At 32.3% G+C, this 16,710-nt stretch overlaps 1 protein-coding gene across 1 annotated transcript in view; it reads right to left on the bottom strand.

The window, feature by feature from the left end:
• Window positions 1-16,710, bottom strand: part of LOC117172902 (protein unc-79 homolog) — a 1,455,529-nt gene that overhangs the window by 661,991 nt on the left and 776,828 nt on the right. The gene's annotated exons all lie outside the window — the stretch shown is intronic.

Below are 16,710 nucleotides of genomic sequence, written 5' to 3'. Positions count from 1 at the left end.
AGAAATATCAATACCATAATTTTTAAACAAATAATTTAAATCGATTAAAATTTTTCTTGGCGAAATATTTTTTTTCCGTTGTAAACTACTTTACAACTTTTTGCAATGACAGGAAATGTAATTTTTCATTAACACAAAAAATTTTTAAAGACAGAACTTAAAAAATTTCATCGTGAACTTTGTCAATTTTTCAATAAAATCCTTTTATCTTTTGTGTAAGATTTGTTTTTTACGTGGAAAACTGAGACTTGACGCAATAAAGTTCTAATGCTGGGCCAAGCATTGGTAGAGGATCGGCAAATATAAATAGCCAGTGTAGGCTGTCAACACTGGCTCAAAATTGGGCCGATTTAAAAAAAACATGGTTTGCCGTGGTAAAAGTGACACTTTCCCCAGTAATGTGCCGTCACTGGGCCAGACTTTGGCTGATCCTTGTGAGAGATGGTTCCCAGTACTTAAAAGTGTTACTTGGCGCAATAAAATGCCGATACTGGGCCAAACATCGGTGGAGGACCGGCAGATATAAATGGCCAATATAGGCTGCCAGCACTGGCTCAACACTGGGCCGAGTGAAATGCCGATATTGGCCCAATATCTTTACTCAACCTTTGGCTGCTAAAATTTGACCAACACTGGGCCGTTTATTGAGCTCCGGCAATTCGCACTTAAAATACTGACCACTTTATCAACTTCATCAACTGTTTTTATCCGACGTCTGAGATATGAGACATATTGTTTTTAAAATCTACGGGGGCATTTTTTGGAGAATTCATAAGATTCATTTTGAAATATTTAAACGATCTGCATTCCCTCAACGAGTCCTTTTTCAAAACTGAGGAAATCTTGCGCGATAGTTTAAAATTTTGCTGAATATTCTCTTTGCATTAATTTTTCAAGACAAAGAATACTTTTAATAAATATTTGTTAAAATTTCAAATGATTTTCCATTAGCGGTCCGAATAATTTTGGAAACCAAGTAAAACTTTCGAATAGCTATTTATTTTCTTATTTTTATAGGTTTATATGAAAATAATTTTCTTAAGAATCTTGAGGAAATTTAAAAATATTTTTGAAAATTTCAGATTTTTTAAAACGAAATTTAAAAAAAATATATTTAATCAAATAGTTAAGATTTTAATCCTAAGATATTCTTATTTTTAAATACATCAAACATTTTGAGCCATCCAAAAAAATATTATTTTTCAACCAGTTGCATTTTAAACAACAGAAAAATGTTAATATTTTCTAAAAGAGATGATTTTTCTACGAAACATTACGACATCCTATGTCCATGTCGTTTGGGTGTCTTTGCGATATCGTAAAGACATCGTCAGACCATACAACTTATTTACGATATCGTAAAGAGGCCTTAAGGACATGGACATAGGATGTCGTAAAGTTGTCGTAAAGATATCGTAACGATGTCGTAAAGAGGTCGCCAAATTTTGTGCCCACTGGCTTTATTTCAGAAAAAAAACAAATCTCATAATCACAAAACATTTCGAAATTACAAAAAGCAATAAATCAATATTCCTCAGTAAAAATAATTTAAAAGAAAAATACAGGAAAGTCTCAGAGTTCAAATTTGCGACCTTCCCTTTAAATGTCACTGCAATAGTGGATGTGACGATTTTCTTGCACAATTGCTAAGGTTAGTAATCATATCGAAAGATAGTTTTTTATTTTTTATTTAAAAAACTGATGAGATTAGAGAAATTACGGATAACCCAAAGCTATTTTGTAAAACAATATTCGAACTATTCGTGATCTTTTTAACATTACATAATTTTTCAGTTAATTCGTTTATGTGTTAATGCGAATTATGTGCAATTAATCACCAATGATAAGATTTCACTCAGATTATTTATTTCTATAATATTCGAAAACTTATTTTATATCCAGGGCATCCAGGGCTGCCACTGACTAATGTACCTCAAAAAAGTGAAAAAAGTGATTACTTTGAGCTAAAAAGTGACTGAAAGTGACTAATTTTTAACAAAAAAGTGACTGAAAGTAACTTATTTTAAACGAAAAAGTGAATAAAACTAATTTCGATTTAATTACTTCCATACGAGTATTTGATCGGATTTTATTGACAGGATTAGATAAAATTATAGTGCTCAATTTGGTGGTGAATACCAAAGTCACAATTTCCATGATAACTTTTACTAATCATACAAACCGTTAACACAAGTGCCATATTTGTATTCCACAATGATTTACGATAGAATTTAGAAAACAGAAAAATCACGAACTACAATCACTTAAACTTCAATATTATATGGAATTTTAAAACGATAGATTATTCCACACCTACACACACACACACACACACACACATCTCATCAGCAATAATGGGGTGGAGCTTAAAAGGTCTGAAAATTATGAAATGACCTTTTCCGATGGAAGTGACTTATATACTACTTCTTAAAAAAGTAACTCAAAAGTGACTTAAAGTGAGTTAAAGTGACTTAATTGACTGTGTGACAGCGAAAAGGTACATAGAATTTAATTGATATATTTTTTTATTACTGACATTGTATCGAACGCATACTACTGAAAATGTAAATTTTGGTTTTGTTTAGAATTAAATCACTGACGAGGATTCCGACATGATTCCAGCAAAAATTTTGAATTACCTACCGAAAAATAGCTTTCAGTTATGAAAAAAAGAATGTAGGCAAATTATAATTTCAATAGAACAATATTTTTTAATACAAAATAAAAATATCTAATGACTATTTATTTTCTAAGTTTCTTTGCTTATTTGCTTTAAAGTTATATGAATATAATTTTTCTTTGTACCTCTAGAAAATGTAAAAAGATTTTTGAACATTTAATGTATGTCGAAATAGTATATAGAAACTTTCTAATAATTTTTTAATTTTAACAGATTTTAAAAGATTTCAAGAAAAAATTGTGATGTGAAAGACATGCAGGACTTTTCGAAGCTTGGAAAAAATTTAATAATAGCTTATACACTTTTTAAATTTTTGAAGTATTTTTTATCTTTTCAAAACTTCTGAAATATCTCTTAAAATTACACAAATTATTTCTAAAAATAACTTAAAATCTCCCGGAATCGGTTTTCATAATTTTGGAAATCTTTCGTAATGTTTTATAATCTTTTTAAATATTCTTTTTGCATTATTTTTATAAAATAAATAACCACTTTAAATATTCTCAGGAAATTTTGAAAAAAATGTTAATCTTGAAACTTTCTAAATTTTGAGAAAGCTTCAAAATCCATTTTGTGAAAGAAAAAATTATTTAAATTTCTCCCACAAATCATTAGAAAATTTATGTATTCTATTGAAACTTCAAAATTCATAGATAGCCTTAAAGTTATTTGTTCTAAATATTCAAAACTCTACTTTTTTTATTTATTGCCATTGATTATTGTTATTATTTCAAATCTTCGGAAATCTTTTGGAATGCTTTAAAATCTTGTTAAATAATCTATTCAAATATTTTTTCAAGATGAAGAATGCTTTTAATACATATATGTTTAAATATCGAATTATTTTCAATTTTCCAGGATTAGGGTGAAAATAGGAAAGAAAAAAGGGCAGGTTTTCTGGACAAGCCGAGGTATAAGGCAAGGCTGCCCTTTGAGTCCATTACTATTTAGTATCCTATTGGCAGACTTAGAGGAGAAGCTAAAGGAGAAAGGGAAAGGAGGAACGGTTTTGGGTAATGGCAAACTATACTCTCTAGCATACGCGGACGATGTAGTTCTATTAGCAGATGATGAGAAGGGGATGAACCTAATGATGAGAATCTTCGAAGAGTATTTGGGAACAAAAGAGCTGACGGTGAACGTAGATAAGACAAAGTGATGTGTTTCAGAAATAGAAAGAGCAAAATAAATTACGTTTGGAGGATGAACGGACAAAAAGTGGAAATTGTGGAGGAGTTCCGTTACCTAGGTTTTTGGTTTGAGGCAGAAGGAGGAAACGATCTGCAGGTGAGGAAAAGAATTGAAAGTGCGAGTAAAGTAATGGGCCAAGTATGGGGTATAGGAAAGAGAAGGTTCAAGAACGATTGGAGAATGAGGGTCTGGTTGTTTGATGCGTTGGTGTGGGCGGTATTGTATTATGGTGTGGAGATCTGGGGATGGAAGGAACATAGAAAAGTAGAGAGTATGCATGAGCGATTCCTGAGGAGGGTAATGGGGGTTAGCTGGAATTGCCCAGGATATATGTTAAAAGTAGAGTTAGGAAGAGAAAATATGGTTACTAGACAAATTAAGAGAGCATGGAGGTTTGAAGAGGAGCTAAAAAGGGGAGAGGGAAGTAAAATTGCACAAGCATGTTTCGGCGAAATTCGGAACAATGAAGCGAGAGGTAATGTGGGAAATTCAAAATGGGAGGTAGAAAGGAGAAAAATGAAAAGGGTGTGTAATATTCGAGAAGGGGTTATGGAGTGGCAGGACATAGAGTTTGAGCTATTAGTAAAACAAGGAGAAGAGAGATGGACAAAGATTATAGATTCGAGGTACAATAGATGGTATATGGTGGTCAAAGGGTTGGCGGAACCAGAATATCTGCAAAAAATAAAAAAGCAAGAAAAATGGAGTAGGGTTGTACGGTTCAGAATGGGAGAAGGAGTGAGAGCATGCAGATATTGGATGAATGAAGAGGAGAATTTTTGCAGAGTATGTGGATACGAAATGGAGTCATGGGCACATGTATTAGAGAGATGTACAGGAGAGGAAGAGGGACAGTTGAGTGCGGATGAGTGTGTAAGATGCATCTTGGATGGTAGTCGACAGGGAGTTATGTGGATGAAGAAATTGCATGAAGTAAGGGAAAGCAAGGGAGTAGGGCAGAGCCAAGCGGGTGATCCTGAAAAGGGACAGTAAAAAACGAAAATTGTTTTCAATATCGTGGAAAATGCATTTTTTTTATGGTAAGAGGAAACGGAAGCCCTGGAAGCTCGCTCATTTTAGGAATTAATATCACTACTGTTACTATTGTTTATCCTACGTAATGCGAAAGAGTAGAATATAAGTAGTAGTTAAGTTAGACTAAGGATCCAGAAAAATTCAACAAGTTATTACAAAGAACCAATTTAATTATTTTAGCCGCGGAGAAATGAAAAAAAAAAACGAAGTAGAAACAAATAAATTTTGAGAAAAAATTTAATCAAAATTTGTAATTGACTTAAACTAATCGTAAAAATAAACTATTATTGGAATTGATCATGTCGCAAATTTAGAGGTTATAAACAAACTATTATTACTATTACCATTCTTTACCAATAAACTTGAAATGTTATATTATATTATAAATAGCTATTTATAAAATTAACTTATAAATAGGTATTTATAGAATGAATTTATAAATAGCAGTTTTATAATTCTTTACAAGCAGGGAATAAAAATTGGCACTTACTTCGTTCACCCATTTTTCTTTGTTCTGGTTCACTGCTTTCTGCGTTTCGTTCCGGTTGGTCGGTGATTTATGGAAAACACAAGCGATCTCACACTCGCTCTCAGGCAAGTAACGTCATATGGTATTAGAGCGAGTGAGAAAATGCCACTAATCTGGTAATACTGGGAAGCGCGACACTTTAAGAGAATCACCGATTCCCCAATTTTTAAATTACAACGTGATCGACGGATTCAAAGGACACCACCTGCTGGTGATATTGCTTTAAAAACCAATCGCGGAATCGAAGGGTTAGTTTTCGACTTGCGTTCATTTCTATACTGGACATTATCACTATATGTCTCGTTGTAGAAAGTGAGCTATAATAAAGCGTTGCAAAGTGCTAAACATTTATTTTATTGCGTTTTTTTGTGCATTGAATTCGAACAGTGCATATATAATGGGAAATAGTGAAGTCTATCGTCGACGAAAGAGCGGACGGCCTCGAACGTGCCAAAAAGCTCTTTCGAGGAAGAAGATTCATAAAATCAGGTAATTGTTAATTTAGAAATCCCTTTAAGGAGGGCTGGGGACACCCATGGAAATTCTAATTTAAGTTTGCGAGAGAGTCAGAAATGTAATAAGAAAATCGTCAAAGGGTGGAGGCTTGTTCGTGAAAAAAAATGTGACAGCCAATGTCGAGCAGATGGTTTTTGGCCTCGCGCGACCTTTCCATTGTTTGAGATAACACACAGCAGAGAAAAATCAAATTCTTTAAAGTATCAAATGAAGGGTCCGCGTAACTGACATTTCGAAAATTTCACACGGCGCAGGAAAATCGTTTCGCTCACTTGTGCAGTAGATAAAAAACCGCGATTTTCGAAAATCCATTAAACAAAAAAAATAAATGGAAATTTGCCGCTTTGTTTGCCGAATATTAAGTGCATATAAAAAATGTTCTAGAGAGTAAAAAAAATGAATTTCGAAAAAAATGTCAGTTAAAAGATTTAGACCGCGCACCCTTCAATTAATCCAGTTTTAAATTATTATATTATTTCAATATTATTACGAGTGATTAAAAAACGACTTTCAAAATCGGTTAATATTTTAATCCCAATTGATCTTTAAAGATTTACACTTCTGGTCAACAAGTATTGCCCAACCTGAGCGAAATTGGTCGAAATGTAAAGCTTTATAGCTCTGACAAAAATTACCATTTTATTTTATTTTTTTTTTATTAGTATTTTCTAACTTTTATACCTTATATAGTATAGTTACAAATATGCTAACTATATTCTTTCGCGTATAAAAGTTAGAAAATATGAATAAAAAAATAAATAAAACGGTAAGAAATAAATAAATAAAATCTACCTGAAATTATCTTTTCTTCACAAATACTTATTTTACATGTAGAAAAATAAAAACAAATATTTCTCCTTTCTGGAGCTTCTGTGTAGAATGCATAGATTCCGAGATATTCAGTGTTGAAAACGTTTGTTTTTTTTCAAACAAATTTTATAAATTGAAAGAGCTCTATAAAAAAGGTAATCTTAAGTTCATTTTAAATAAAATACATATACTTTGTTTTTTCAATCTTCAAATTCCTTCAAACATTACAAACTTTTTTTTTGGCAGGGAGGGGAGCAAAAAAATGAAAAAGACACCATGATTGTTTTTATGTACCTGAAATTCCGAACGTTCAAATGAACGGAATAGTAGCGCAGTTAGTTCAGAAAAGCATAAAAGTGAGTATTCTAAAACAATCTCCGGACAAAATCTTTTTTAAGGGTAAACACCCTAAAATGTAATGCAGATACGGTGGGGTAAATGCCACCGGAAAATATATTTAAAACCATCCGTAGTCTTTCAAAATCACAAAATTATCCAAATTATAGCCCTTATACACTTTTTTTCGAGTTGAAAAGAATCTTAAACTTTTATCAATTATAGAGTGCAAAGAGTTAGATTTAATTCCAAAAATATAAATCCACGTAATCATTTTCATTATCATTTGATTAGAGAATCAACTTAAAAAGTTTCAAAATTTTATTATTACAAGCAATTTTTAACTAGAAACACTGAAAATTGACAAATTACTTTTTAACTTAAAATTCTGTAAATTAGAAGTTAAATTCAAAATTTGAATTTTCGATTTTCGAAGAAAATTGAATAAGCTGTTATCAGAATCCTCTATGGCCTTCAAAAATCAACTTACCCCTCTCTTCCACTTTTTTATATCGTGCGTTTTCTGCTTTAAAATGTTCATTTTCGTTTATATTTTTGGATTTTGAAAATGCTATATATCTGATAATTTTCTTTTTATCGAAGATAGTCGTAAGTAAAAAACGTTCGAGTTTCCTATAACTATGTATAGCCGTTCAATCCAATCAGATTAGTCTTTTAAACGTTACACGGTATATAGACAACAAAGACAAAGACAAGACAGATCTATATAAAACTAATACTTTATAATTATGATAAGAATGTAAAAATCGAAAATTCCCATATTACTCTGCTGACGCGACGAACTCTTCAATAAATAAAAATGCAAAAACTTGGTAAAGAAATTAAAATAAATCTCATTCATCATACTTTCTTCAATATGATGTATGAAGTTTAATTCTCTTCTGCGCAATAAAACTTATTTTTTCAAATTACTTCTATGCAATTAATATTTTTTGACAATTGTTTCGCATGTTAAATTTATGTTCATTAACTGCGGTGGCAAGGGGTGCCGCGCCATCAAACTCGGCCCTGGGCCTTATGGTATACATCAGAGATGAGGTGGGAGATTGCCCAGATAATGGAACAAGAGAATGTGAAAAACATGCGCTGATAACTGCGCCCTCTTAGCAGATTACCTAAGAGTTACTTTGAAGGCGCAAGTTGCGCGTCGGTAAATGACGAAAGTTAGCAATTTCTGAAATGATTTACCAATTAAGTTTCTGCTCAATTAGTTACCACCATGGACATAGGAAACAAGGAACTAGGCATCCTATTGCGGGGATGATGCAATGAGGGGGGAGGTCCGCCACCATTTGATGTCCCGCGACAAACATAGCAGCGCCCACATGTTTAGATTTTCATGCACAGTTTGTCTGCAAAAACGCTCGTGCGCATAATCAAATGACACATCGTAAGATGGCGGCTCTCCCCACTCATGAAATTCTCCCCCCTCCCGTGGATTCAACCCCGCACGCCCAAGTTAGGATGGCATGTCTAGTCCCTTGCTTCCTATGTCCATGGTTACCACAAAGATATCTTTGTTGCCGATCTGAAAGTTTCGAAAGACTTCGGTGGACTTCTATTTATATCTCGATCCCTATTAGAAAGAAATTAAAGAAATTGGCGATTTTGATATTTCGCGTTATTCTTAATTTCATGCACGATTTGATTTTGAATTTATGTTTTTCAGGCGTATATCATATGGATATTATTACTACCATATATATACGAGGTGTGTTCAAAAAGTAAGGTGACTTTTCAATTTTCGCGGCCTACGTACATTCAAGTTTAAATTTTTTTATTTTGCTGTGTTGGTACACTCGTCACGATCATATGTTCACAGTTTTGACTATATAGCTCATGTTGTTTTTCTGGCAGAGGCGTAAAAGGTTAGAAGGTGTTGAAAAATCGTCGAATTACCATCAGAGAAGTTGCTGAAGATGTTGGCATATCGATTGGCTTATGCCATGCCGTTTGCGAGGGGCGATACGCAAAAGAACGTCCGGAACTTTGGAAAAACAATTCGTGGCTTTTGCATCACGATAATGCACCTGCTCATTCATCGTTGCTTGTGAAAGATTTTCTGACCAAAAACAGCACCGCAGTCATGCCTCAGCCTCCATATTCACCGGATTTGGCCCCCAGTGACTTTTTTCTTTTCCCAAAATTGAAGAGACCCATGAAAGGACATCGATCTTCAACGATTGAGGAGATAAAAACTGCATCGCTGAAAGAACTCAAGGCTATACAACAAAATGATTAGCAGAAGTGCTTCGTTGATTGGAAAAAGCGTTAGTACAAGTGTATTATATCTGAGGGTTATTATTTTGAAGGGGGCAACATAAATATTGAGGAATAAATGAATATTTTTTGAGAAAACCATAAAGTCACCTTATTTTTTGAACACACCTCGTATTATTGATGTTAATATTATCATTATAAAATATTGTATTAATATTAATAACTATTTAACTATTTTTAAATATAAATATCACAACTTTCAACTAAAACAATTCGTTTTCTGAAAAAAAAGATTTGGAATAAAATACATAAATTTTAAAAAATTGCTGAAATTGTTTTCAACAAAATAGCTAAATTTTTAAACAAAAATTAAAATTTTCATCCAAAAGGCTGAATTGTATACTAAAAAAATGGAATTTTTAATAAAATATAAGAACTTTGCACAAAAGAAATTTATTTTCCACCAAGTCTAATTTTTTATATAAAAATTAATGTTTAATCACAGATAATTTTTCGACAAAAAAGAATTATTTTCTTGTAGTTAAAAGAAATTAATTTTTAAACAAAAAGAAACAAAAATTGTATACGAAATAGTTAAATTTTCAGAAAACAAAGAACAAAAACGGCAGCTTCCTATTGATGAACTCGCCTTGGAAGATGTGGATAACGAAGACTTGATTGATGCTGAAGGCATAGGTGCTAGGGATAATGAACATCATGCACCGGATCCATTAGAACTACATCCGGATATTACTAACGATGATGTAGATAGGGAAATCTCAGAAGAACTGCAGCACCTGGAAAGGAATTTTGGTCATGCTTTACTAGAGTTCAGATAAGTGGAACCAATACTGAGGTATTCTCTGCCCAAAATGAACATCACAAATCATCTGCGTACACTAATAGCACATCTCGACATTAAGGTTTTAGCTACGTATTTGAACATAGCACAAAGTGCGTTAGAGGTGCAAAGTCTTGTATACTGTGCAGCTGTAGCAACCATTAGAACGTTGGGCCGAAAAACTAGGCCTGCAAATGCAGTTTTTGTTCCAGCAAGGGATCGAGATCCACCATGGAAGATCAGGTTGGATATGGATGTCAGCAAAGTAAGGTGCAAATTGGGTCGATTAACTCAATATAAAAAAGGAAATAGAACCAGAAAGCTGATGAACCATGTTACTAAAATCATCCACCCTCGGCACATCGAGACATTAACACCAACAATATTGAATGAAATTTTAGACTCTCAACGACAGAGACTTGATGTTCTTCCTGCCAGACTGCGTCGGTACAAGAAAAGTAATGCACGAAGGCCACAAAACCAAAACTTTCAGACAGATGAAAGAAGGTTCTATCGTGAACTGAGAGTAAAGCCAAATAACCACCAAGGCACCGAAGTCCCTCAATTGGAAGATATGTCTAACTAGTGGTCGGGCGTTTGGAGAAAAATGAACAGATGCAATTTGGACACTGCGTGGTTCAAACTGGAGGAAGCAGGGGCAAGCAATAGCCCAGAAATGCATCTGACAAACATCACAGCCTTGGATGTTTCAGTAGTCTTGAAGAGGGCAAGTAATTGGAAAGCTCCAGGTCCGGACATGGTGCACAACTTCTGGAACAAGTACCTGACGAGTGTGCATCTTGCGTTAGAAAGGTGTTTTCAGAAGATCATTGAGCACCCAGATTTGATGCCAGGTTTTATGCTCCAAGGTACTACGTATATGATACCAAAAAAACCAGACGCTCAAAAACCATCTAACTTTCGACCTATAGCCTGTCTCCCAACAATTTATAAATTTTGTAAAAACTCACGAGGCTGTAAAGATCTAGTCACTATAGACGCGGTTGCCATGACTTAAGCTCGTAAGCATCAAAGGAACTTACACATGGCATACATTGACTACAAGCAAGCGTTTCCTTCCATTCCGCATGACTATTTGCTTGAAGTCTGAAAACTTTACAAAATCTGTCCACGCATTATTGACTTTCTAAGCCATGCGATGAGGCTCTGGGGTACAAGAATTAAGTATCTTGATCATGGACAACCAAGGATAACTGGATCAATACGCTTTACGAAGGGTATATTTCAAGGAGACTCCTTCAGCGCACTATGGTTCTGTTTAGCATTGAATACATTAAGCAAAACACTAAACAGCATGTCTCATGCGTTTAGAATTCATGATAATGAGGATGGTCATCAATTGACCCCTCTTCTTTACATGGATGACCTGAAGCTATACGCTAGTTCAGGCCAGAAACTGCAGCAAGTGATTGATGTCACAAAGCAGTTTTCCAGTGATATCCGCATGGAGTTCGGACTAGATAAATGCAGAACAGTGCATTTATTCAGAGGGGAATTAGGGACCGCACAGATAGTGAACGAATTCGAAAATGACATCGAGGCAATGACTGCCGGTGAATCATATAAATATCTGGGTATTCTTGAATCTAAGGTTATTCAACATACGATAGTTAAGACAAGCCTAGTGATTGCCTTTACTACGAGACTCAGATTAATTATGAAGAGTTTTCTCAACTCTGCAAACAAAATCAGGGCGATCAACACATATGCCATCCCTGTCCTCACGTACTCCTTCGGGCTCATAAAATGGTCTAACACCGACCTTGAAAAGTGAAACAGAATTGTTCGCGTAGAAATGACGAAGCACCGAATGCACCACAGAAATTCAGCGATTGAAAGGGTAGTTCTGCCACGACATTTAGGGGGTAGGGGCATTATAGATGTCAAAAAATTGTGTGAGTCACAAGTTATACAGTTACGAGACTATTTTAACAGCAAACGAAATGTTGCGCTTTGCAGAACCATCTGCCAAGCGGATCTTGAATACGCGCCCTTAAATTTGTACTCAGATGGGGCCTTGAATATCAGGACAGAAACCATAGAGGAATTAGAAATACAATGGAGGCAGAAAGCCATTCATGGCGAGCACACCAACACGTTAGATCAAAGTGAAGTGGATAGTGAGGCATCTAATATTTGGCTAAGAAAGGGTGTTCTGTATCCAGAGACGGAAGGATTCGTCATTGCAATACAAGACAAGGTTGTCAGCACCAGGAATTATCGCAAACACGTGTTATATCAAGACGTGGTTGACCGGTGCCGAATATGTGGAGATACCAACAAATCCATCGAGCACATTATTGATGGCTGTCGCGTAATGGCTTAGAGAGAATATACGCACAGAAATAATGATGTAGCGGGCATTATACATCAACAACTTGCCCTAAACCTAGGACTCTTAAAAGAATGGGTGCTCTTCTATAGATACATTCCAATGCCCGTTTTAGAAAGCGAAGATTACGTCTTATATTGGGATGTTACTATCCAAGCAGATCATTACATCCGGGCCAATCGACCTGACATCGTGATGCGAGGGAAAAAAAGGTGGAAGAGTCGACATCATCGACATTGCTTGTCCGCTTAACCGAAATTTGCAGTCAACCTATACAACCAAGATCCACAAGTGCAGCGAGTTAAGGCATGAAGTAAAGACCATATGGAGGAATGTGAATCATGCATCCATTCATCCCATTGTGATTTCGGCTACAGGCAATGTGCACGCAAGATGCACTAAACATCTTGAACATTTAGGAGTCAGTAGGGTATTGGAAGCAGCTCAGAAGGCGGTTTTATTAAACACCTGTCGCATTGTAAGAAACTTTCTTGATCATCAGGAAGCGAGCGACTAAAAACTCGTGGAGTGGCAGATGTTAGCTCTAAGAAAGCCTCCAGAGGTGACTGTTGTCACCTGCAAAGCTCGTGGCCGCTCGTAATTGTATACCTACAACATCATCGCAGGAGGTTTGAACCATCGTATTAAATTATTTTAATTAAGTTATAACATTCTAATCTCATCAGTCACTTGACTTAGTCCGTGGCTATGATGTGTCACCGGGTTTACTCGAGTAAAAGTTTAATAAAAAGTTACAAGAAAATTAGAAATTTTTTTATTTAATCTATTTTAATCAATTTATTTATTTAATTAAAGTTCAAATAAATACTATTAAATTAGATTATATAATAAGTGTTCAAGAAAGCAGTTTCAAGGAGCTACTCATCTATTTACATTGCATTTGTTTGGCGGGGAAATAATACATTTCTCGGAAACTCTCCGCCGGTTCTGCGAACTAGAGGTGCTAAGAATCTGAAAGAATCGAAGATTTCCCGTCGCCCTAACAATATCATTTCAACAAATTGGGCGAATTCAAAACAAAATCACACTTTGAGGACTATTCTAATTTAATAATTTTAAATTGTCTGAAATATATAAAAAATTATATCGAATTATATGAATTTAGGAAATATTGTATATAAAATTTTTTAAAAAAGATCAAACAACCACTGCGTGATACTACTGTCAGCAACAGTCAACTAAAAATGACAACAGCTCCCAGAAAATATTCCAAAATGTAAATTTTCTTTTATCTCTTAAAAGTCTTCTCAATATTAAAATTATTTGTTAATGTTTCGAAATTAGGTTTTTAATAAATTCGGATTATTCCTATTTTTTCCATTGCGCAAAATTATAAAAATTACCTTAAAATTTTCCAGATTTTTTAAAACTGTTTTTTTAAATGTTTTAATAAGTTGTAGAATATTTCTGATGAAACTTAAGAAAACTTTTTATCCTTTTTAAATCTTCAAAATTCTTAACAAGATTTTTCTTTCGAAATCTCAAAAAATCTATATTTCGCTCAACATTTATCGGCCTCACAGAAAATAACAAATGAAAAACATCCACTAAAATCATATTCATGCAGAATATAGTCAGTCAGGTTCTCGAGCAAATTAAAAATATTTTGACAATTTTTAAAGATAATGAAAGAATATTCTTTAGATTCATATGAAAATTTAAAAGGATTTTTCGTTTTTTAAAATAAATTGTTAGAGAAAATTTTTAAAGATTTATAAAAATGCTGAGAAAGAATCCAAAATATCTTCGACAATTTAAAAAAATTTTTAAGATGTAAAAATTTAAAGACAAATTTGGGCATTAAAGAATAAATATTCTATAAAAGAAGAATTCTCAACTATGAAGATTAATTTTAAATCAATAAGAAATAAATAGAATAGTGAAAGTTTGTACAACAAAATTTGACTTGTTGAGTTCTTCAATTTTCAGTCAAAAATTGTGAATGAAAAAATTAATTTTTAATCAAATATTTGAATTTTCAATAAAGAAAGGTATCTCCATACAAGCTTTATTGTCTACCAAAAAACAACGAATTAAAAAAATTTTCCATTTTTACATCATATTACATCACATTAAATATTACATCAATTTATATGAATTTTGGCAATATTGTATATAAAAATTTAGAGAAAAAGTTTAAACTACCACCGCATGGTTCCAGTGTCATCAACTGTCATCTAAAAATGACACCAGTCGAAGCATATATGCGATAAATCATATTTACTTTTTCAGGAATTTCTGAGTGTTGATACTTTTTTTACCAGATTCCTGAGCCAACGCAGTTTTTAAATGTTTTAAAAAGTCTCAACATATTTTTCAATTTTCTTTAAAAAATGTTGTTTTTTAAATAAAAAATAAATTACAACTTTCTCCAAAAAGTTAGGCAAAAGATTTTTAATTTCTTAAATCCTTTCCAAATTCTGAAATAGAATCCAAAACTTTATTTTAAAATCTTCATAAATCTAAATTTTCTTTTATCTTTTAAAACTCTTCTCAATATTAAAATTGTCCAGAATCTTTTTTAGCAATTTCTTGAAATGTTTTGAAAAAATTGTAGAATAATCTCTCAAAATTAATTTTTGATATTTTTGACAATTTTCTTTAAAAATCTTGGAATTTCTTTAACTATTCTCTTCAAATGAACTTTAAAAATAAGAAAAATGTTACATTTTTTAGGAAACTTAAGAAAACTTTTTTATAATATTCAAATCTTTCAAAATTCTTAAAAAGCTTTTTCTTTCGAAATATTAAAAAATCTGCATTTCGCTCAATATTTGTCGGGATCTCAGCAAATAACAAACTGAAAACATTCATTTATAAAATATGTATAAAACGACGAATTTTCAAGAAATAGTTCAATATTCTATAAAAAAAAAGTATCTTTCAATTAAAAAAACTGTCATTATTTGCAAGATTACATGATTTTTGCACTTTTCCCACAAGATTTAAAAATGCAATGACCCTGCCAAGTCTTCCAGGTTTTGTGTAAAAGAAATAATTAACTTACGTTATGTCCCATTTGTGTTCTAAATCAACATTCATACTTTTCGTAACACAAAAGTTATAATTAGCCTTTCGACTGAAGTGTACTTTAATAAATTTTTCTAATTTCACTATACAAAAAAAACTTTACACAAATTATTGAAAAAAAATCGGTTATGAAAGATTTTTAATTACATGCTTAAAAACTTTTTTTACACATTGAATGGTTTCAAGAGAATGACACAATATTCTTAAGATTAATACGAAAATTTGAAAGAATTTTGTTTATATTAATTGTTTGGTAACATTTTTTTCAATATGTCTATAAATTCCGCGAAAAAATCGGAATATTTATTATTTAAAACAAGTTTTTTAATTTTTTAAATTTTAAGAAAAATTCGCTTCCGTTTCAGACATTTAGAAATTTTAGAAAATTCTGAGTGATTAAAAAAAATATTTCCGAAAATTTACCAAATATTTTTTAAAAACAACTTAGATTTGTAAACCAAAAAATAAATTTGATACTAAGATTAACTTTCAAGCATTAAAAAGACAAATTAAATAGCTCAATTTCCAACCTACAAACAACGGATTTAAAAAAAGTTTAATTTTCAATAATAAGAAGAGTTTTTAACCTAGAAAATTAATTTTCTGATAAAAAACAACAAACTTGAAAACAAAAATTTAAAAATTGTCAACCGAATAGATGAATTTGTTACTGAAAAAGATCAGTTTTGAAAAATAATTGAAATAGTTAAATTTTAAATTAAAAATCAACAAATTTCCAAAAAGAATTAAATTTTTAATAAAAAAGATGATTTTTTAACCGAGAAGATAAATTTTCTACCAACAAAAACAGTGAATTCAAAAAGTATATAGTAATCTTTAAACACCAAAAAGTATTTATTTTAAATCAAAATGTTTGAGGTTTTCCACCATATTTTATTTTTTTTAACGTTATGTACTAAAAAATGATTAAAATTTTGATTAATAGGCTCTTAAATTAATCTTTAAATACCAAAAAAACAGTAAATTTTTCAAAGTGTTTAATTGTGCATAATTTTAAAAATTCGTTTAAGGGCATGTGACACAGCTAAATACCTGTATTACCGACCTCACTTTTTCGATTCACTGAATGTTTTTTTGAACCTAAGAACTTTTTTTGTAAATAAAAT

Source organism: Belonocnema kinseyi, chromosome 5 (genome assembly GCF_010883055.1).
Source record: "Belonocnema kinseyi isolate 2016_QV_RU_SX_M_011 chromosome 5, B_treatae_v1, whole genome shotgun sequence".
NCBI classification, from domain to species: Eukaryota; Metazoa; Arthropoda; class Insecta; order Hymenoptera; family Cynipidae; genus Belonocnema; species Belonocnema kinseyi.
The sequence above is the reverse complement of the archived record's forward strand: the minus strand, read 5'-3'. Positions and strand labels throughout refer to the sequence as shown.